This window comes from Podarcis liolepis (assembly GCF_965112155.1).
Source record: "Podarcis liolepis genome assembly, chromosome: 8".
In the NCBI taxonomy this organism is placed as follows: Eukaryota; Metazoa; Chordata; class Lepidosauria; order Squamata; family Lacertidae; genus Podarcis; species Podarcis liolepis.
Window position 1 is genome coordinate 65,656,767 of NC_139560.1, and position 23,010 is coordinate 65,679,776.

The window sequence follows — 23,010 nt, forward strand, 5'->3', positions numbered from 1 at the left end:
TGATCTTACTTCATTTTTAGGCACAACTTGGAAGTTTCCTGCTGCAGACATCATGTATGATTTTACGTGCAGGGAAATTGGGTGTGATTTACCCAGAATGCCTGGTTCTCCACCACTGGCCTAGACAATGATCTAGCTAGCAACAACACCTTTCAAGTCTTATGCTATCTGAGAGCCAACGCCACCGAGTCTCCAGTTATACTCAGGACCCTAAGGCAGGGCAAAACCAAATGCGAGAGCTTCATGTGGTTGTGGTCTTTTGGATTGCTCCATCTGATCTAGTCCAATAACCCTGCTTCACATGCAATGGTCCAATATGCCAAGGAAATACTATGGGAGTGTTACTGACCCCTCTTGCTTCAGTGCTAGGTAATGCTTTGTATCCAGTATGGTAGCAGGCATTAGAAGAAGTCTTTGCTCATCCAGGGCTGCATCAGATGATGATGATGATGGTGGTGATGATAATTCATATTTTATTATTTATATGCAGCCCACCTGACTGCATTGCCCCAGCCGCTCTGGGTGGCTCCCAACAAAATATTAAAAACACAACTCTACAACATTCTATCTGAGAACCCCCTGCTATTCTATCGTACGCAACAAATAATTTCTAGGAGATGTGACGGTGGTTTATTGTATCTGCAGTGCCTGATGTTTTTATGGTTTTTGTTGTTTTTCTTTTCGTTTCCTTTGTGAATGATGCCATGACCTTTGGCTAATGCAATAAAGGTGATGATGATGATGATGATGAACAAGTATGGTGTTTGCCTCCCAACTATTACAGTACTTTAAGGACTAGGGACATGGGTGGCACTGTGGTCTAAACCACCAAGCCTCTTGGGCTTGTCGATCGTAAGGTTGGCAGTTTGAATTCCTGCAACGGGGTGAGCTCTCGTTGCTCTGTCCCAGCTCCTGCCAACCTAGCCGTGTGAAAGCATACCAGCGCGAGTAGATAAATAGGTACTGCTGTGGCAGGAAGGTAAACGGTGTTTCTGTACATTCTGGCACTCATCATGGTGACCCATACGCCAGAAGCAGTTTAGTCATGCTGGCCACTTGACCCAGAAAAGCTGTCTGTGGACAAACGCCAGCTCCCTTGGCCTGAAAGTGGAAAGGAGCACCGCACGCCATAGTCGAATTTGACTGGACTTAACCGTCCAGGAGTCCTTTCCCTTTACATTTACTTTAAGGACTACCATTTCCCCTCTTTCCCTTCCTGTATGTGTTGCTCAACCTGGGAAGTTTGGCTCTGGGTCCCTCAAGTCTGCCTCATGGGCAGCTACCATGGACAGAGATTTCTCTGCACTGAGAGCTACTTATGGAATTCTCCTCTGACTGAGCTTCACCACAATCAGTCTCTTCCTTGATTTAGGATGCCAGTAAAACAAAAACAAAAACCCTGTTTTTTTTTTTAAAAAGGCCTTGGCCTAAATATTCCCCCTGTTTTTTGGAAAGCTTTTTCGTCTGCTGTCCCTAGGCATTGGGTGTAATTGTTGTTATGGGAACACTGTGTTTTTTTGTTATTTGTTTTTAGCTTTGCATGATTTTGGAAGCAAGACAGAATATCTACAGTTGAAACTCGAAAAATTAGAATATCGTGGAAAAGTTCATTTATTTCAGTAATTCAACTTAAAAGGTGAAACTAATAAATGAGATAGACTCATGACATGCAAAGTGAGATATGCTTTTACTTCTCAGAGGTCCAATATTGCTCTATTTGCAATCCTTGTTTTGCTGATTTCATTTAATATTCTAATTTTCTGAGATTGTTGATTTGGGTTTTCATCAGCTGTACGCCATGATCATCACAATTAGAACAAATAAAGGCTTGACATATCACACTTTGCATGTCATAAGTCTATCTCATATATTAGTTTCACCTTTTCAGTTGAATCACTGAAATAAATGAACTTTTCCATGGTATTCTAATTTTTTGAGTTTCACCTGCATTTTGCAGAGGAGTGTTAGAGCTGCCACCTTCAACCTTGAACCTGCTTCTGCATCTAAGAGAGAGGCAGAAATGAACCAGGCACAACATTTCCTGCCATGGAGAGTGTTGCCTGAAAAGTTTGTGTGCTGTGTGTGCTGCTATTAAAGGCCCAGGGGCCTTTGGGTCAGTAAAAATGTTAGGAACATTAAAAGCTGTGGATTATAGCCTTGGTATTAAAGTTTAACATAAAGCAACCAGATGCCAAGTTACTGCAGTTACTGCAGAAAAAGAACTGGCAGGTGCAGTCTGTCATGCAGGGGTGCACCTGAGGAAATTCCCACTTCGATGCAGCTGTCAGTGGTACAGGAACCCTGTTGTAAATGGCACCTGTCAATCAAGATTGCCAAATATTCAGCCTATTTCTGTAGCTGTGCCGTTAACAGCAGCTTGATGTGTTGGCATTAACCGACAATCAGGGACTTGACTGAGTAGGCAGAAAACCCCTCAGGGTTTGAGTAACTTATCCTCAATCATTTTTAAAATGCTTATTTTGGTATATTTGCTTTTCTGTATATTTGCTTTTTTAATTGGCTTGAGGATTGTAGCTATGTTTTATCTATACTTTTATCTGTGAACCCCTTGGAAAAAGTAGCTTATGCATTTTCTTTTTACACATTTTTAAAGCCTTTGCAGCATTGCTAATAGAATCCCCAAGTGCCCAGGGAAACTTGGGGAAATGACTTAGGGCAGGGGTTCTCAAAATGTCGCCTGTGGATCACCAGTGGTCAGCAAGCTTCATTCAGGTAGTCCGAGGCATGTTTGTAAAAATGCAGTTAAAATCATCCAGCATCTAGCTGGATTACCATCTAGCCCAGGCATAGGCAAACTCGGCCCTCCAGATGTTTTGGGACTACAACTCCCATCATCCCTGACCACCAGTCCTGTTAGCTAGGGATGATGGGAGTTGTAGTCCCAAAACATCTGGAGGGCCGAGTTTGCCTATGGCTGATCTAGCACATTACCATTGCTACGACAAGCAGGAGATTGCCATTGCTACAACATTACCAAAGTGTTGCAAAAGCACATTGTCTCCTCTCCATTTCAATTCTCAGTCAATTGATTGACAGCTCCCACTTTTTGTGACTTAGATGCAATGCCCCTCTCTTGACTCCTTTTTCACTTTACTTTGGCTATATGTGCATAGTCCACTTTTGTTGTGGTGGTTACTCTCTGCATTTTTTTAAAAAAATACCCCTGTAAGCATATCATTTAAAGCAATTAAAAGCAAAGCGCTCAGCCATGCTGGGAGCTCAACCTTTCGAGCCTCCTTCCTGTTCACGGTGAGCAGTCAGGCATTTAGTGGCACTTTTTTCATGAAGAAGAGAGGAAGGCGATTCTCTCTGGGCTTTAGTGAGATGCAGTTGAGATTCCACCAGCCGTCAACAGCCGTTGCAGCTGCTTGTTGGAGGGGAAAAAATTGTGGGTCACCATTAACTGTCAGAAAAAATTCGCAATCTTCTTCAGAACCTGTTCATAATTTCATCGTTGAGTGGAGCAGGCCGAGTTACTGATCTTCCAACTGTTTTCTAAAACAGCAAAAGGTCTTTGACGGGGGATACGGGGTGCCAGATTTTCGATGCTCTGTGTGTTCCTCTTTAAGGCTGCAACCTGATGTATGTTTCTTTCACTGAATTCAGAGCAAGGAGGCATAGGATCAGACTGCATGTGCTAAAAGGTCCTTTTGCCAAAATTTGAGACTGTGGCGCTTCAACAACTCTGTGGAGTTTTCTGGGACTCCTCACATCTTCTGCGTGCAAGAAGTTCTGTCCCTGTCATCTCCAGGCAGACCTGAGAAAATATCTGAAACAGAGAGTTGCTACCAAGCAGTGAAAATACTGAGTAGATGAACCGCTCCTCTGGCTTGATATAAGGCTGCTTCCTATGTTCCTAACAGAGGCGGAAACAAATGAAATGTCTTCACTGGACCACCTGCATGTGTTTAAACCAGCAGCTTTTAAACTACATACCGTAATTCCCTTGTGTTTTTCCACCACCCCAAGAAAAAATGGGAGAGTTTTGCATGGAGACACCAAGGACGAAGGTTTCTTATTTCTCTTTTTTTAAAAAAAAGATATTTATTGAGATTTTAAACAATAAAAGATATCTTCACACAGAAATTAATACAAAAAATACATTAAAATACATTAAAGAAGGAAAAAGAGAAAACCTAAACTATATAAGAAAAAAAAGAAAATAGAAAAGAAAATAGAAAAAACATAAAGATCAAATTTTTAACTTATTGTTTTCATAACCCTTCTTCCTGACTTCCTCACATCTCCCTTTTTTGTGTTCCTTTTTACACAACCATATTCAGCAAATATCTTACCCTCTTTCAAATCTTGATCTATATTGTAACTTTCAACCCAATGTGTCTCCAATTCTTCCTTTTATACCCTTTTGTTTACATTTGACACAATGTAATCTAATTTTAAATCACCCTTGTCTTTTGAAACTTTTGTTGCCTACTTCTTCTACCTATGTCACTAATGCCACATTATCTTCATATCTTGCATCTTTTTAACATTCTAACATTTTAACATTTTAACACTCAGATATTTTACAATGTTTTTGCAAATAGTTTTTAAACTTCTTCCAGTCCTCTTCAACAAACTCTTCTCCCAGGTCTCGAATTCTGCCAGTCATTTCTGCCAATTCCATGTAGCTTATCACTTGCACCCGCCATTCTTCCAGGGTGGGTAAATCTTGTGTCTTCCAATACTTTGCGATGAGTATTCTTCCTGCTGTTGTCGCATACATAAAGAAAGTTCTGTCCTTCTTTAGCACCATTTGGCCAACAATGCCCAAGAGGAAGGCCTCTGGTTTCTTAAGGAAGGTATATTTAAATACCTTTTTTAGTTCATTATAGATCATTTCCCAGAAGGCCTTAACCTTTGGGCACGTCCACCAAAGGTGAAAGAATGTACCCTCAGTTTCCTTACATTTCCAACATTTATTATCAGGCAAATGATATACTTTTGCAAGCTTGACTGGGGTCATGTACCACCTATATATCATTTTCATAATATTTTCTTTTAAGGCATTACATGCCGTAAACTTCATACCGGTGGTCCATAACCGTTCCCAGTCAGCAAACATGATGTTATAACCAATGTCTTGCGCCCATTTAATCATAGCTGATTTGACCGTTTCATCCTGAGTGTTCCATTTTAACAGCAAGTTATACATTCTCGAGAATACCTTAGTTTTAGGTTCTAGCAGTTCTGTTTCTAGTTTCGATTTTTCCACCTGGAAGCCTACTTTCTTGTCCATATTAAAAACTTCTCTAATTTGATAGTAATGTAACCAGTCTCACACTTTATCTTTTAATTTCTCAAAACTCTGCAATCTCAATGTATCCGAAGGTTTCTTATCTCACCCAAAATGTTGACTCAGATGTTCTGCTGAGTTTGCTGGGAGGTACTTCTGTTCTTTAGAAAATGGCAAGGGTGTGTAAACCAATGATAAAGGTAAAGGAAAAGGGACCCCTGACCGTTAGGTCCAGTCGTGACCGACTCTGAGGTTGTGGCGCTCATCTCGCTTTATTGGCCGAGGGAGACGGCGTACAGCTTCCGGGTCATGTGGCCAGCATGACTAAGCCGCTTCTGGCGAACCAGAGCAACACCCGGAAACGCCGTTTACCTTCCCGCCAGAGCGGTACCTATTTATCTACTTGCACTTCATGCTTTCGAACTGCTAGGTTGGCAGGAGCTGGGACCAAGCAACGGGAGCTCACCCTGTCACAGGGATTTGAACCGCCAACCTTCTGATCGGCAAGGCCTAGGCTGTGTGGTTTAACCCACAACACCACCCGCATCCCAGGTAAACCAATTATGCACATGTTTTTAAATCCAGTTTGATCTGAGTGATGCATCCTGATTGCTTTTGCAACATTGTCATGATCCTGTGACAGCTTGTTATGACTTGTGTTTTACCCTGAGACGCAACCGTGTCCAGAAATCACCCCTCACACCTCCAGCTCAACGGCTTCATATTATCTGGGTCACAAGTTGGCTTTCATTATCTAAAAATACTTGTTGAACTTGTCACAAAATGAGAATGACGTTGCATATTGCTATCCAAGCTGGCTGGAAAAACCCCAGGCTCAATTTCCCCCAAGCTATATCCATGAAGTTTATAATTTACTCCATTCATGGTCTGTTAATGGCACTCCCTCCCTTGTTATTTAATTTTAAAACAACAGAACTTTTCTCATTACATGGTCACAGTGTTTAGGATTCCACAGTATTGTATACTAACAAAATATACCCTTAATTTTCTTAGCACTGGTCCTTATGTAACCAAAACAGCACTGCCCACGCAGAAGTCTGTAAACTCAGGAAAACCCCAGGGTTTGCTAATGTGCTTTATTTTTTTAAAAAAGGAAGGGGAAACCCTAAAGCAGGGACCCCTACCAGTATAGTCCAATGAAGACTGAGCATATTTAGTGCCCACAGAACAATTATGTATCATAATTGTTGCATTTGTGGGAGAGAGAATAGAATGTGGTATCTAGACCAAGAATACTGTACGGCCACCTTTTGTTATGAGACCCACTGGTTGTTATTGATCCTGATTCCATGCATTTCAAAACATGGGAACATGAAGCAGGCGAAGCTTTTCCTGGCAGCGAGTGAGAAAAGTGTCACCTGAGTAATTTCTACACAGAAGGAGGACTAGTAACAGTTGGCAACTCTAGTGCTGTCTAGGATACATCTGCAAAAATCTGTTGGGTGTTAATGTGGAAACAGGTCACAGAAAAAAGTTTTAACAAAAAACCCCTCAGTCATACTAGGATATATTTATTTACTCTTAACTGAATTTATACAGCCAGCCCAAAATGTAAGTTGCTAACAAAATGAATACAACAATGAAGATTCAATATAAACTACCAAAAGCTATTAAAAACTAAAAAGCAATGAATTCGCAGATTCTAAAGATGAGGAGAAACATTTGTTCATTCATTTTATTTTTGAGGTGGATCTTTATATGCCCCTTGTTCCTGATTTAAATATTCCCTTATCCCTTCTTCACTGTCAGGAAGGGGGGCTCCATTTTGTGGTTTGCCTCAGGTGCCAAAATGTCTTGAGCTGGCTCTGACACCACTGGACACACACATACACAGAGGATGTGGATGTTTTCATATGGCTTCCATTTTCAAATCGGATTGTAGTTGGTTTTAGGGGAAATTCATCAAGATGCAGTATATTTTAGGGGAAATTCATCAAGATGCAGTATATTTCAAGAAACTAAAGGATAAGTGTGGGTTGTGGCTTACAGTTGTGTGTACACAGCTTCAAAAACCAGTGTTGGGACAATACTTGTTGTTTAGTCATTTAGTCATGTTTGACTCTGTGACCCCATGGACCAGAGCACACCAGGCACTCCTGTCTTCCACTGCCTCCCGCAGTTTGGTCAAACTCATGTTCGTAGCTTCGAGAACACTATCCAACCATCTTGTCCTCTGTCGCCCCCTTCTCCTTGTGCCCTCAATCTTTCCCAACATCAGGATCTTTTCTTCTCATGAGGGGGCCAAAGTATTGGAGCCTCAGCTTCAGGATCTGTCCTTCCAGTGAGCACTCAGAGCTGATTTCCTTCAGAATGGAAAGGTTTGATCTTCTTGCAGTCCATGGGACTCTCAAGAGTCTCCTCCAGCACCATAATTCAAAAGCATCAATTCTTCAGCAATCAGCCTTCTTTATGGTCCAGCTCTCACTTCCATACATCACTACTGGGAAAACCATAGCTTTAAGTATATGGACCTTTGTCAACCCAAGCTTATTTTATAGGGTGAGAAAGAGGATAAAATGTAGGGTTGCCATATGCCCTCTTTTTCCAGGACACCTCCTCTTTTTCGTGGGTATGTAAAATGAGAGACGTCACAGCAATCCAAAGTAGAAGCCGGCAAATGTGTCCTCTTTTCTGATCTTCAGAATATGACAGCCCTAAAATGTACATCTGCTTGATCTCCATGAAGGGATGCATATGAGATAAGGAAGTTTTAAAAGATTAAAATTAGATGGTTTTTAAGGAATGTGTTTTAGTACTCTGTGTTCCAATTAAAATCAATTAAAATATTTATGAAATATGAAGTTGGTTATTAAGATCTGCAGTTTTCTTTTGAAAATGTTTTTAACTGCTATTCGTACTTGTGTCAAACTGATTCTGTGCTCCCTGACATTCATTATGACACAAAATTTGATATGGCCCTTCTTTTTTTGCAGCTTCTGTGTGAAGATGCTGCATCCCAAAGAGCTGTCGAAAACAGTGACTCATCATTTTCTGCAGAGTGTTGGGTCAAATGCAGTAGTCCTTTGAAGATCTGGACTCAGGGCTGGATTAACCGTTCAGCAAAATAAGCTCGTCCTTGGGGCATCAAGAGAAGGGGGCCGCCACAGACATTTTTAACATTAATGGTCACAAATTTCTCATCTGAGCATTCGTTTTCTCAGTCGAAGTATATTTTTAAAAATCCCAACAGAACAACCATGCAACAAGGCAGGCTGGATGCCTGATCTCTACTAAGTATAGAAGCAGATGTGTTACATAAGATTCGTTTTGAGGGTCTGAAAAAGATTTTGCAATTGGAAAAAGTAGGGGAATTTTTTTCAATACAGCGGAAGTATAAAAAAATAAACATTGTTTTCCACCTCACTGTAGGTTTTGCTTCATTTCGAAAAATGAAATTTTATCATTGTTTATATTTTGAATTAGATATATATGGGGGCACCAAACTCTTTTATGTACTTATGGTCTTAATCAGGCCCTGCCTAGACTATGGGCTTCTTCATGGGCTACGCTCTACAGTAATCCTTTATGAATGTAACACCGCCCACTCCAATCGGCGCTGGGCTAATTTCTGTTTTCTATGTGAATTTGACATCTTCCGGGAACTCTTCATACTGAAATAGCTGCTTAGATCAGAGGGAGATTCAGACCAATAACTAATAACCGAGGTGGTAATACCATGACATGATGGTGACAGATGATGCCTCAGAATCATACAGAAGAGATGCACAATGCTATATATATATGTGTGTGTGTGTGTGTGTGTGTGTGTGTGTGTATGTGTGTGTGTGTAAAGGGATCCCTGACCATTAGGTCGAGTTGTGGCCAACTCTGGGGTTGCGGTGCTCATCTCGTTTTATTGGCCGAGGGAGCTGGTGTACAGCTTCCGGGTCATGTGGCCAGCATGACTAAGCCGCTTCTGGAGAACCAGAGCAGCGCACGGAAACGCTGTTTACCTCCCCGCCAGAGTGGTACCTATTCATCTACTTGCACTTTGACATGCTTTTGAACTGCTAGGTTGGCAGGAGCAGGGACCACCGACCTTCTGATCGGCAAGTGCTAGGCTCTGTGGTTTAACCCACAGCCCCACCCGCATCCCTATATATATTTATCCTTTAATGGGAGCCCAAATCTGTCCCATGAACTTGTGACCAAAGGCAGATGACACCTGATGTTAGTCACATAGGTCTGTGCTTTGTTGGCTTGGTTTAAAAAAAGAAAAAAAGGAAAACAACAAGGTTGGGACCTTGAGGCCAGATTTGGGGGAATGCCAGATGGACTCTAATCCTTTGATCCTGTGTGTGGGTGGGCCTAAAGATGTAAAGGCTCAAACAGGAAAAGACAGATGTGGGGGGACTTCCCCCATTTTGCCCCAAAGCCTTTCTCCCCCCCAAAAAAAAAACTGAAGAAGAAGAAAGCCTTATGAAATTGTATTTTAGAAAGATGATCAGAACACTTAAGACAAGGTGTTCCTATATTTAGTCCCCCAAAATGATTTCTGAAACTTTTATTTAAGTCAGGTCATTATAATCTCTGTATACTGACTGCAAGCAAGCCTTGAGTTGTACACTGAGCAAGATGCATTTCTGCCTTTTGGAGGGTCCTGACGTGGTCTGAAGAGAAGGAAGAAGGGTGTCGTATTTGCATGGGGCCTCCCTTTTGCTGGCTTAGTTCATACTCTCCAACATTTCTCAATGAAAATAGGTGCATCCTATTCCATTATTGTTGTTGTTGCTGCTGCTGCTGCTGTTGCCATCCACTTCATGGTGTTGCAAATTTGCCGGATCCAAGATTCAAAGGCAGAAGTGTAAGTGATGATAATGCAACATCTGCGTATGATGAAACTATGAAGCAAGCAGCACACTTAGAAGACATATGATGGCAGCCCTGTTTAGGGAAGGTTTAAACATTTGATATTTTATCGTGTTTTTAATATTCTGTTTGGAGCCGCCCAGAGTGGCTGGGAAAACCCAGCAGATGGGTGGGGTATAAATATATTATTACTATTATTATTATTATTATTATTATTATTATTATTATTATTATTGCTGGAAAGGCACTTTCAAATGTTGCAGGGTATAGAACATGGGCATAGCCAGGATTTTTGTTAGAAGGGGGTATTTGACCAAGGAATTTGGTCTGGGATTTTGCCAAGTACAGTGGTACCTCTGGTTAAGAACTTAATTCATTCTGGAGGTCCGTTCTTACCCTGAAACTGTTCTTAACCTGGGGGGGGCACTAGGGGCGCATTGGAAGATGGCCGACAATAACATCTCTCCGACCCACACGAGGTAATTAAGAGGCTGTGATGGGAGTATGCAGCCTCCCTGCCCCCCAAGGAGATGGGGGGGACTACCCTTGCCTGCTGTGCCCACATATATCACCCCCGAACTCGAGGGGGTGGGGGCACTAGACAGAAAGCCCTTGTGTGGACTTCGGCTCTCCTGGACGCTGTCTCTAATTCACGCCACTAGCTGCAGCAACTTCAAAAGAAACAATTAGAAAGAAGCAAATGCACATATTTCAAGGAAGCATGGGGAGTAAAGACTGCTAATTGAAGAGATCTCTGATAAAGAAGACGGGTCAGGATAAACAGGAATACATCATGAGAAGACACACCAAGGATCGGTATGTCGGCAACGGGACTGGATGGGGGGGGACACTTTCTTTTCTTTCTTTTATGTGATTAACTAATAATCCCCCCCAAGTCAGAAATGCCGCTTAAATGACCTAAGATGGATGATTTAAGACTGTGTGGAGATAATTTTTAACCAAAAGCATGTTTCAAGGAGATCGTGGAAAGTACAAGAGCTTTGGGATGATGCAGTAAAAAACAGCGTCGCCATTTTGGCAAGTTCTGTCGAAAGACTTATGTCTGGGAGGAGGAAATTCATTTGTTTTCATACAGTGTGCGAACCTCTTCAGAGGACAAAAGAAGGTGACAGATTTGCGAAGATTAATGATGGAAAGAGTGCTTTTATTTATGGAAGTGATGATACATGGAAACCATCTCGATAAGGTTATTGGACGAACGGAAAAATTCACACAGGATTACAATTTGTGTTTACCTGCTTAAGGAGATTATCAGAAGAGATCACAAAGAAAAAAGAAAAATATATGAAAATAACAAGAGGAGATGTGGAAACAGCAGGATAGGACTGAATAGAACTGTGAACATTATTTGAACAGATTTGTGGACATTGATGCAGCAGCAAGAAGATTATTGGAATCCCCTTCGGAACTTGAAATATGGGTACCCCCAACAAAAATTTAAAATTCGGCTTTGTAATTCGGAATTTATGTGATGTGATTTGATTTGATTGGGCGGTTAATAATTTTTTTATTTTTTATTTAAAAAGAAACTGTTCTTAACCTGAAGCACCACTTTAGCTAATGGGGCCTTCTACTGCTGCTGTGCCGCCGGAGCACGATTTCTGTTCTCATCCTGTTCTCATCCTCTGGGTTAGCGGAGTCTGTAACCTGAAGTGTCTGTAACCTGAAGCATCTGTAACCCGAGGTACCACTGTATATCCCTCCTGCAATGTGATAGCAAAGCTTTTGCACAGCTAGGGTTGCCATATTTCAACAAGTGAAAATCCGGCAAAAAAAAATTTGAGGGGGAGGCAAAATTGTTTAGCTTTTTTGAGTAAATCTCCAAAAGAAAAAGAAAAAAGACACCTCTTGCTTCTTATCTACTTCAAATTCCTCCATCTTCTGCAGCATGTGAGAGAAACTGGTCCATGTCTGGAAATACTCACAGCAAATCAAGAAACAAACTGACATATGAAAGTGTAGAAGCTTGTTTCAATCTGGGCAAGCCTTCAGTTTTTAGAAGTCCATGATAAATATGATTACAAATAGGAAGAAACAGAAACATAGTGATACCTTAGAAAAAGAGGTTGATTCCATTTCATAAAGTGTTTTCTTCCTCCGCCCCTCTTTTTCTCAGCTCTTTCTATGGAAATGAGTATTTATCTCTGCTCGACACTGTGGAGGACTGGAGGAGTCATAATAATTTTCAGAATAAATAATAATATGTTTTACTACAATGTTGATGGTTTCGGCTTTCTTTGTTTTTGCCTGCTCCTTAAAAGTGGCAAAACCAAAGACATGCTAGTTTCCTAACAATTCGGCAGCTTACAGCTCCATGTGTAACAAAAACTTTGAAGAAGAAATCCCGTTTGTAATTATTATCTGAACAAACTGTAATTTTAACATACCAAACATGACAACTCCATAGTAAACCAAGTTATGCAGAATGCATTTTATGTTCCTAAATTAACAAAGCGACTTTGGAAATGTAAAGAGAGCTAAAGAGAAATATTGCACTTTTTTCTTCTTCGTTTTTGCAAAAACATTTGCTGTACCCCCTCAATGCCTCCCCCTCCCTGGGATAAAACTCAGGTGTGTGTCTCCCCCCCAATGACTTTATAAAAATCTAGAAAATTTACATCTCTAGGTGGGCCTGACTCGGAGGAAGAGGGGCTGCAGTTTGCATTGCTTAAAAAGGTCCCATTGAAACGAACAGAAACACTGAATCTTTGAGCGGAGAAGACCAATACAGTGGTACCTCGGCTTACAGATGCTTCAGGTTACAGACGCTTCAGGTTACAGACCCCGCTAACCCAGAAATAGTACCTCGGGTTAAGAACTTTGCTTCAGTATGAGAACAGGAATTGTGCAGTGGTGGCGCAGCGGTAGCGGGAGGCCCCATTAGCTAAAGTGGTGCTTCAGGTTAAGAACAGTTTCAGGTTAAGAACGGACCTCCGGAACGAATTAAGTACTTAACCCGAGGTACCACTGTAGTGGGTCCAATGGTCAAGACGGCAGTTTCTACATATGCTGTGGAGGGAAGTGAGGGGCAGGTGGGGGCTTGTCTGCCTGGGAAGGCAGTCCATCTAGGAGAAGGAAAACTCTGATCCTCAACGTCTGCTGCCTTGTTGGACATCTTTGGGAGAAGGAGCAAACCATACACATATCCGGAGCCGAGTCCCTAAAATGGTTTGATGGCACCTTATACATCTCCTGCCGGGAAATCCTGCAGCCAAGCTAGTGCCAAACATATTGCTTTCCTTTCCTTTGGAGCACATCAGCGAGATCATGGGGGGGGGGGTGTCTCGTCATTTCAGCAGCCCAGGACCTCCATACACGCTACCCAGGCTTGCGTCCCAGGGTGTTGCTAAATCAAGACAGATGGATACCAACAGCCAACCAATGTCTTACAAATTCACAAAGCAATAATGCATTTGCAAGATCACCTAACTATTAAGGAACCCTTATGTGATGAATATAGGGGTTGCTCGTGCGTAAGTTACCACCACTCCTGGCTAAGTTGGCTTGTTAAACCTTTCCTGTCTGGACAGCCCTTCACTTCGTGGCAACCTCAGTCACTAGCAGAATCCGTCAGTGGGCGTTTCTTAAACCTTTTCCAGCATAAAAGCTGTTTGACGCCAAGTCTCCTCCTACTCTCCCTGCGCGGAAGTCTTCTGCGCATGGAGGGTGTGGGTAGCAGAGGACCCATGCTCTCCCCGCTGGTGTCCAGCGAAGAGTCCTGGAGCCCTCTCGCCGATTCCCCCATCTGCCCCCCTTTATCCCTGGTGTTGCACTGATTTCCTTCCCCAGCTGAGCTGCCTCTCTCCCTGCTGGGTCCCTCTCCAGCATCATTTGAGAGCCTTCCCTCCGCCTCTGGCTCCGATGTCAGTTCCCTGACACCTTAATACATGTTCTTTGATAATAAATACCTTGCTGGAACCAGACCAAACTCCATGTAGTCTAAGGTTACCAGACGTCCCCATTTCCTGGGGACAGTCCCCAGATTTACAATTCAGTCCCCCGACAAAAGCCATCTATTTAGTAGGAAGTTGAAAAGTGTCCCCAGATTCAGAGTATCCATGCAGAACTGCAAAAAATGCTAAAGATCTCTTTCAGTAAAAAACCAGAGGCCTGCCTCCTGGGAATAACAGATTTGGATATTCCGCAAAAGAGGAAGGGTATCTTTTTATATGCGACAGCGGCAGCAAGAGTTCTGACCGCGGCAAAATGGAAGAGTAATGAAATCCCCTCTATACAAGATTGGATCCAAAAGCTGACAGAATATGCCGAATTAGATGGTCTATCAGAAAAAATAAAGAATAAATCAAAACAAGAATTTGTTTCAAAATGGGAGGTTTTCAAAGAATATCTGAAAAATAAATATAGTAGTTTAAATACTGTTGCAGCATTCGAGGAACTTCAGTAATAGTTGCAAGGTAGATATAAGAAATTAGATATATTAAGAAAAAGTTTAATTATGATAAAAGTGTGTATTGGCAATAATATGAAATCGAAATATGGAATAGACGGGAGGTTGGGTCTTTAGTGTTAAGACCAATATATGTTTTATTGTTTGCTAAGAAAATTATGTGTCTATGGTTATTCCTGTATGTAATTTGGTATTTGTGTTTGTTTCTTTTTTTCTTGCTGCATCAATAAAAATCTTTTTTAAAAAAAGTGTCCCCAGATTCATTGAAAAAAATCTGGTAACCTTAATGTAGTCCAGCCCCTATCAGGATAAGTTAGCTGGTCTACCAGATATGGGCACATGGTGTTGAACTTCCCTTGTGTTATTTCTGTTTGCTGAAATTGTTTGCAGAAAGGAAAAGGCCAGGCATCTATAATGTGAGTAAGCATTGTAGCCATCATTACAAACATCTAAATGAAGTAAGAACCACCAGGTTGAAATCACACAAACATTTTCAGGTCTTTTATGATCATTCTCCCCACCTCTGTTTTATGTTACAATACTACCATTCACAAAATTTTGCTTTCACACACTCTCTCCAGCTAATGCACGACAAGCTACCTTCTTGCTTAACTGCCCCAGATCCTGCTCTGCACTGACTTACTACTCGATACAGCTGCGGTCCTCTCGTGTTGTGGTTGATGAATGTCTTGACAGTGCGTGCTGGCTTTCATTTTCTCAACATTTCATTCATGTTCCCATCCCTCTGGTGAAACTCGGAGTTTTCACCAATACCTTTCTAGTCAATGATGAAACTGACAAACTTGGGGGAAATTCTCAATTTCACCGCCATCTTTTGTTTCCTTTATTACTATCTGTGTCTGCAATGGTGCACATACTGTACTGTTCATTTGAAAGAAATGAAAAGGTCAGAGAGTGGTGCAGGAATAGCAAGGGCAAGGGCCCCAGCCACAAACAAGAGTGGAAAATTTTGAAAAACAAATTGTGTAAGCAGCTGCACTATGTCTGTTCTCGGGGCCACAGAGATACAGGGAGGAGAGTTTAAAATGTGCATATTTGCAGGTTCCCAAATGTGTACAACCTTATGAGGGTGGGGAATGGGGGTAGATGAAGAACTAAAAGGATGCAGTCAGAATGGATGCAAACAGAATGCATCCATTCACAACGGACCCTGAAAACATTATAATTGTGCAAAAGTTGATTAAATGTAATTTTAAATCCTCCTTTCCGCAACCCATCATGTTACCATCTATCTGTCTCGAGAGACAATGGAGTGCACCTCCAGGAGTGAAGTCAAACTATCGTGTTAGCAGCATCACAGTTATCTCTCTGGGGTGTAAGCCGGGGCAGTGGGTCTGGAGATCCTAGGCTGCCCTGTCTCACTGATGTGGTCCAAAGGAAAGAAGAGCAACACATGTTTGCAAGAAAGTGTCTGGGGCTGATGGAAGTTTGGAGTCCTGTCATTTGTGGAAAAAGGTCACCTTGAAATGAAAAGCTGAAATCACTGTATATGTAACGTTACTACTCATAAGTATTAGCACTTTTTAAAACTTTATGGAACTGTTTAGAATGTTTACAGCTGCCTGGAACTTCCTGAATCTTCCTAAAGCAGGAACCATCCATTCTCCAGATACCAAGAAATCATCACTGTGCAGAATGTGCAATCAAAGTAATGTGGAAACTTTATGGTGCTTGCAACAGAAACAAAGACAAACTGCAACCTCAAATTAATCTATGCAATAAGGGCCAAACTGTGTGATCTTCCGTCTCTTCATTGAGAGCAAAGAACTGCTCAGACATAGGTGCATTCAGCAGGCTGCAAGGAGCGCTGGTGTTATGACATACAGTGGTACCTCGGATTAAGTACTTAATTCGTTCTGGAGGTCCGTTCTTAACCTGAAACTGTTCTTAACCTGAAGCACCACTTTAGCTAATGGGGCCTCATGCTGCCGCTGCGCTGCTGCAGAACAATTTCTGTTCTCATCCTGAAGCAAAGTTCTTAACCTGAGGTACTATTTCCGGGGTAGCGGAGTCTGTAACCTGAAGCGTCTGTAACCTGAAGCATCTGTAACCCGAGGTACCCCTGTACCTTGTACAATGTACAAAACATTGTACAAGTATAATCTCTATTTTTCCTGTATTGTAATACATGCCATGCATATTACATAATACATTATACAGTCACATATACAAAAATCACTTTATTGATTTCGGGGAGACCTTTTCCCAAAAGGCTTGGAAATGGGAGTTCATTCCTTTGTTTTTAGGCAAATGTTCATCTAAACTCAGCTACAGGAACACAAGGTTGTAAAAAAAAGCTATAACTCTACATGTACACAGCCCGCAGATGCAAATAAATGTATGTAGGACCCTCTGTTGCAGCTCAAGAACTTCCATTAACCCCTGAGAACTCAGTAGGTGTTTGAGGCTAGGTGAGGAATCCCTGAAGGAGGCACAGTATTGGGGGAACAGCATCTCTCACAGAGGGGAGCCAGTACTGAAGAGTGGCTGAGGGTGTCAGCAGGGAAGTCCTCAGCTTATTTCACACCTTCGCCACAGCCCAAGAGGTCCCTCTGCCTCTCGATAACTGTCATGTGCAGATATAAGGACTTTGCTATCATGCAAACCTGCCTTCCCCCACCTTTGCTCAACCACAAACCGAAATTATGCCTTCCTAACTTAAATGGCTTATGAGGGAGCAGTCACATCTCAAGGAAGCCATAGAATCTATGAGCTTAACCCCACCACCACCACCCCATTTAAGCATGTATCATATGAAAGGTAAAGGTAAAGGGACCCCTGACCATTAGGTCCAGTCGTGGCCGACTCTGGGGTTGCGGTGCTCATCTCGCTTTATTGACCAAGGGAGCAGACATACAGCTTCCGGGTGATGTGGCCAGCATGACTAAGCCGCTTCTGACGAACCAGAGCAGCGCACGGAAACGCTGTTTACCTTCCCGCCGGAGCGGTACCTATTTATCTACTTGCACTTTGATGTGCTTTCGAACTGCTAGGTTGGCAGGAGCAGGGACTGAGCAACGGGAGCTCACCCTGTCACGGGGATTCGAACCACTGACCTTCCGATCAGCAAGTCCTAGGCTCTGTGGTTTAACCCACAGCACCACCCGCGTCCCATGTATCATATTAGGGAGCCATTAAATCAATAGACATCCCTGGCATAGGAAGACAGGCAGATTGAGCGGACGAGATCAATAGCAGGTCGATAGGTCAATAAGGTGGTTTCTGCATGCGCTGTAGGGGCAGAAGGGGTACAGACAGTTTTAAGGTAGTACGACTGGTAGGAGACACCACAACAATGCTGTAGAACGGGCCACGAGAAGCAGGGGCGTTGGCAAATTTTGATTGCCCAAAGTCCACCTTTGTGTGGAGCTCATCCACCTTGGAAGGTAGCCCATCCAAGAGAAGGAAAACTCTGATCCTAAACTTATTCTACCTTTGGGAGGAGAAAAGGTTCAGGGCAGGTATAGGCAAACTCCAGCCCTCCAGATGTTTGGGACTACAATTCCCATCATCCCTGACCACTGGTCCTATTAGCTAGGGATGATGGGAATTGTAGTCCCAACCATCTGGAGGGCCGCAGTTTGCCTGTGCCTGGTTTAGGGGGTAAGCCCTACATAAATCTAGAGCGGAGTCCCTAAGAGGGTTGGATGGTTCTTTGCATATCTCCTTCCGGCAACTTCTGCAGCCAAGCTGGTGCCAGACGTATTGCTCTGCCTTCCTTTGGATCACATCGGCGAGGCTGAGGGGTGTGTGTGTGTGTGCCTTGTCATCTGGACAGCCCAGGACCTTTATACACATATGGAGATTAGGTCCGGAGGGTGGCAACACAAGAACATGGCCTTCTCTGCAGTGGCTCCCCGTCTGTGGAATGCTCTCTCCAGGGAAGTTTGCCTGGTGCCTTCATTATACACCTTAAGGGGCCAGGCAAAAACATTCCTTTTTAACCAGGCCTTTGACCTGATTGACATCCAACACCCTTCTAAAATGTGGCTCTTTTGGGGGGGATGTTATTGGGTTAGTGTTCTTATTTTGATTTTATATATTGTGATCTTTTCTGTGAACCGCCCTGAGACCACTGGGGATAGGGCAGTACAGTGGTACCTCAGGTTACATATGCTTCAGGTTACAGACTCTGCTAACCCAGAAATAGTGCTTCAGGTTAAGAACTTTGCTTCAGGATGAGAACAGAAATTGTGCTCCGGCGGCGTGGCAGCAGCAGGAGGCCCCATTAGCTAAAGTGGTGTTTCAGGTTAAGCACAGTTTCAGGTTAAGAACGGACCTCCGGAACGAATTAATTACTTAACCCGAGGTACCACTGTATATAAATTCAATAAATGAATAAAGAATTCTTTTAAAGATTGAAATTAAATGTGTGTAGTTTTTTTGGGAAATGTGTTTTAGTACCCTGTGTTCCAATGAAAATATTTAAGAAATGTGAAGATGCTTATTAAAATTTGCAGTTTTCTTGTTTAAATCATTTCAAATGCTAATCCAACAGATTCTATGCTCCCTGGCATTAATTATGACACAAAATCTGTTCAGCTATGGCCCTTCTCACTTTGCAGCTTCTCTGTGAACATGCCGTTTCCCAAAGAGCTGTTGAGAACAGTGACTCATCATTTTCTGTAAAGTGTTGGGACAAATACAGTGGTCCCTTATAAACCTAGACTTCCTTCTTCATGGGCTAGGCTCTACACTTATTCTTTATGAATGTAACACCACCCACTCCCTTCGTTGCGGCGCTAATTTCTTTTTTCAGTGGTTTGACTTCACCCCTGGGTGCACACGCCTTTGTCTCTCGAGACAGATGGATACCGACCAGCTAACATCCAAATCAATACATTTCTCTCTCTCTCTTGCTTTTCATTTTTTTAAAATATAGCTTTATTAATTTAAAATAAATACATTTATGAAAGAACAGACGTACATATAAGTAAACAAACATACAATCAAACAAACAAATAACAGAAGAATCAAACAAACCCCCACACTATAATATACAAGAAGATTAATATAATTATCATCCTATATACTCCTTGTGGGAATGTTCAGGGATGCAGGAGAGGATATATTGACTGATTATATCCTTATCCAACTTGTGCTAACAAGTTCTCAAAATATCAGCAGAGTAAAACATTCCCCTTTATTTTAAGTTCGCAACAGCAACGTGTGCTCAGGTTCGCTAGAACCTCTATAATAATTACTGTGGTAATTTCCCCTTTGTTCCCTCTTAAAATAGAAGACATGACAAAGTCCTTTACAAAAGTATAAAAAAGAGTTTACTCACATTCTGTTCACAATCAGATCCCAGAAGGCAGACAGCTTAATAAAGTAATATACATTTGGATTCTATCTTATAAGAAGATAGTCCCTTTGTCCTCTCTTGGCTGGGAGCCAAGAGGGCATCTTTCACTCAGGAGAGATGTTGCTTCTTTGAAGGAAGAGAAGAGAGAGAGAGATGGCTGCTCCTGCCCTGTGCTTTTGCCGTTACCTGCACAGGTGAGGCCACACCCACCTCTAGTCACATGCAGAGGAAGTCTGTCCCAGCTCAGAGGGAAACAGGAAGTTTACCTGCTGGCTGGACAAACATCCCTCCCCATGTCTAAACATGTACACTCTAGGAGTGTTGTAATTGACTGCTCCTGTGTTTCACATCCCACACTCCTGATACTGAACACAATTATAAAACTGATATAGAAGAAATTTAAAACTGACTTCCAATTAATCTCACTGTACTTAATCTACCCATTACTTTATACTTGCTTTTCATTCAGATTTTCATTTCCCAACCTGGTAGTCCAGGACTAACGCAGGCCTCCACTCCTAAAAATGTTCTCCACTCCTAAAAATTAGTCAGCTGGCTGCACAGCCATAACAGGAATTCCTTTCCACTTAGGAAGAAAAATTTGGGGGGAGGGGGGTTCCTGTCTGGTTTCACCCCCACCCGCTCCCAAGAAGGAGAACATCAAACTAGAACTATTTTATTAATATCTAAAGAAACTAGATCAAATTTCCTAAAGCCACCTATATTTGCAAAGAAATTCGTGGCAGCCTGATTTGTAGGAGATGGGAGGGAACTCCCAGGTAAACTCTTCAGGGATCCCCCCCCTTGCATATTTCTGGTTACCTTGTTGTTGCTGCTGCTGTTTAGTCATGTAGTCGTGTCTGACTCTTCATGACCCCATGGACCAGAGCATGCCAGGCACTCCTGTCTTCCACTGCCTCCCGCAGTTTGGTCAAACTCATGTTTGTAGCTTCAAGAACACTGTCCAACCATCTCGTCCTCTGTCGTCCCCTTCTCCTTGTGCCCTCCATCTTTCCCAACATCAGGGTCTTTTTCCAGGGAGTCTTCTCTTCTCATGAGGTGGCCAAAGTATTGGAGCCTCAGCTTCAGGATCTGTCCTTCCAGTGAGCACTCAGGGCTGATTTCCTTCAGAATTGATAGGTTTGATCTTCTTGCAGTCCGTGGGACTCTCAAGAGTCTCTTCCAGCACCATAATTCAAAAGCATCAATTCTTTGACGATCAGCCTTCTTTATGGTCCATCTCTCACTTCCATACATTACTATTGGGGAAACCATATCTTTAACTATATGGACCTTTGTTGGCAAGGTGATGTCTCTGCTTTTTAAGATGCTGTCTAGGTTTGTCAATTAAAAGAAGCAGGTGTCTTTTAATTTTGTGACTACTGTCACCACCTGCAGTGATCATGGAGCCTAGTCCATGCAATGTGAGAGGATCCACCAAACCAAACGTACTGTACCAGTTCTGTATTGTCAGCCTGCAAGCTGTTTTGCAACCTTCCTGTTTTGAGAGTCCTAGGTAGGGGATAAAGTCAAGAAGTTTATCTAGTCCCCAGGTGGGCTGCTTGTCCGGGAGCTCTATCTCTAGTATCAATGTCTAATGTCGCTGCATTGCAGGGGGTCGGACTAGATCAGTGGTGTCCAAACTTTTTCCAAAGAGGGCCGGATTTGATGAAGTGAAGGGCCGTTGGGACCAACCAAAGGGCCAACCAAAGTTATTGACCTTTTTTTAGGATTGAAGTGGTTGAGGGTTTTTTTTTTAGGATTTTACGCCAGGAAACAAACTGCCACGGGGGCCATATTAAACCGACCAGTGGGCCAGACTAGGCCCCCGAAATGGACTTTGGACATGCCTGAACTACATGATCCTCAGGGTCCCTTCCAGCTGTATGATTCTCTGATTCTTGCACAACAGACCTGCTTTCCCCAAAATGTAGGCCTTTCTGTGACAAGGAAATGCACTGGAAAATGTGGGATAACATTTGTGTTCTTGCAATGTCACCTAACCTTCCCACAAACAAGACAGAATGTGGATACTCGTTGAATAGCCAATGTCATCTAATCTCCCTATAGGGATGTGGGTGGCGCTGTGGTCAGTGGCGAAGCTGCATGCTCTGACACTGGGGGTGGAGAGCAGGCAGGGGCGTGACATGCCATCTGCGGGGGGTGTGGCACTCAGTGTGGTGGGGGTGTGCGTGGCACATGTCCAGGGGGGCAGCTGCGATGGTACCACCCTCCCTGATGGTGCCAGGGGCGGTGTGCTCGCCCCGCCACCCCCCATTCCTCTGCCAGTGGCTGTGGTCTAAACCACTGCACCTCTTGGATTGCTGATCAAAAGGTTGGGGGTTCGAATTCACAGGACGGGGTGAGCGCCTGTCTCTCTGTCCCAGCTCCTGCCAACCTAGCAGTTCAAAAGCATACCAGTGCAAGTAGATAAATAGGTACTGCTGTGGTAGGAAGGTAAACAGCATTTCTGTGCACTCTGGCTTCCGCCACGGTGTCACAGAAGCGGTCTAGTCATGCTGGCCACGTGACCTGGAAAGCTGTATGTAAACAAACACCGGCTCCCTCGGCCTGAAAGTGAGATGAGCACTGCAACCCCATAGTCGCCTTTGACTGGACTTAACCGTCCATGATTCCTTTACCTTTTATCTTTACCTAATTTCTCTGCAAACAGATCGGGAGAAATGCTCAATAAACAGATTGTCTGGAAGTGGACACACTGAAAAGTGTGGAAGGAACAAATGGTTAAAGACCTCACAAGCAAATCGGGATGAATGCAGGATGTTTATTGTCATATAACCTCCCTGCAATCATATTACAGTGGTACCTCGGGTTACAGACGCTTCAGGTTACAGACTCCGCTAACCCAGAAATAGTACCTTGGGTTAAGAACTTTGCTTCAGGATGAGAACAGAAATCACACTGCGGCAGCAGGAGGCCCCATTAGCTAAAGTGGTACCTCAGGTTAAGACCAGTTTCAGGTTAAGAATGGACCTCCAGAACGAATTAAGTTCTTAACCTGAGGTACCACTGTATAACCAATGCTGGACTGGACATAGTCTGACTCCTGCATAAATTTTGTGCAAGCAAATCAGAATAAATGCTAATAAATATGTCATCCTGAGGGTCTCCTGAGGCTGGTAATAGGGTTTGCAGTTTTAATTCTGG

At 42.9% G+C, this 23,010-nt stretch overlaps 1 long non-coding RNA gene across 1 annotated transcript in view; it reads left to right on the forward strand.

Annotated features, from left to right (window-relative positions):
* LOC310714428 overlaps positions 1–22,721 on the forward strand; it is a 119,659-nt gene extending 96,938 nt beyond the window's left edge. The window contains exon 3 of the long non-coding RNA XR_014529748.1: positions 22,691–22,721. This is a non-coding gene — a long non-coding RNA (uncharacterized lncRNA). The remainder of the gene's footprint in view (positions 1–22,690) is intronic.
* The last annotated feature ends 289 nt before the right edge of the window (positions 22,722–23,010 follow it).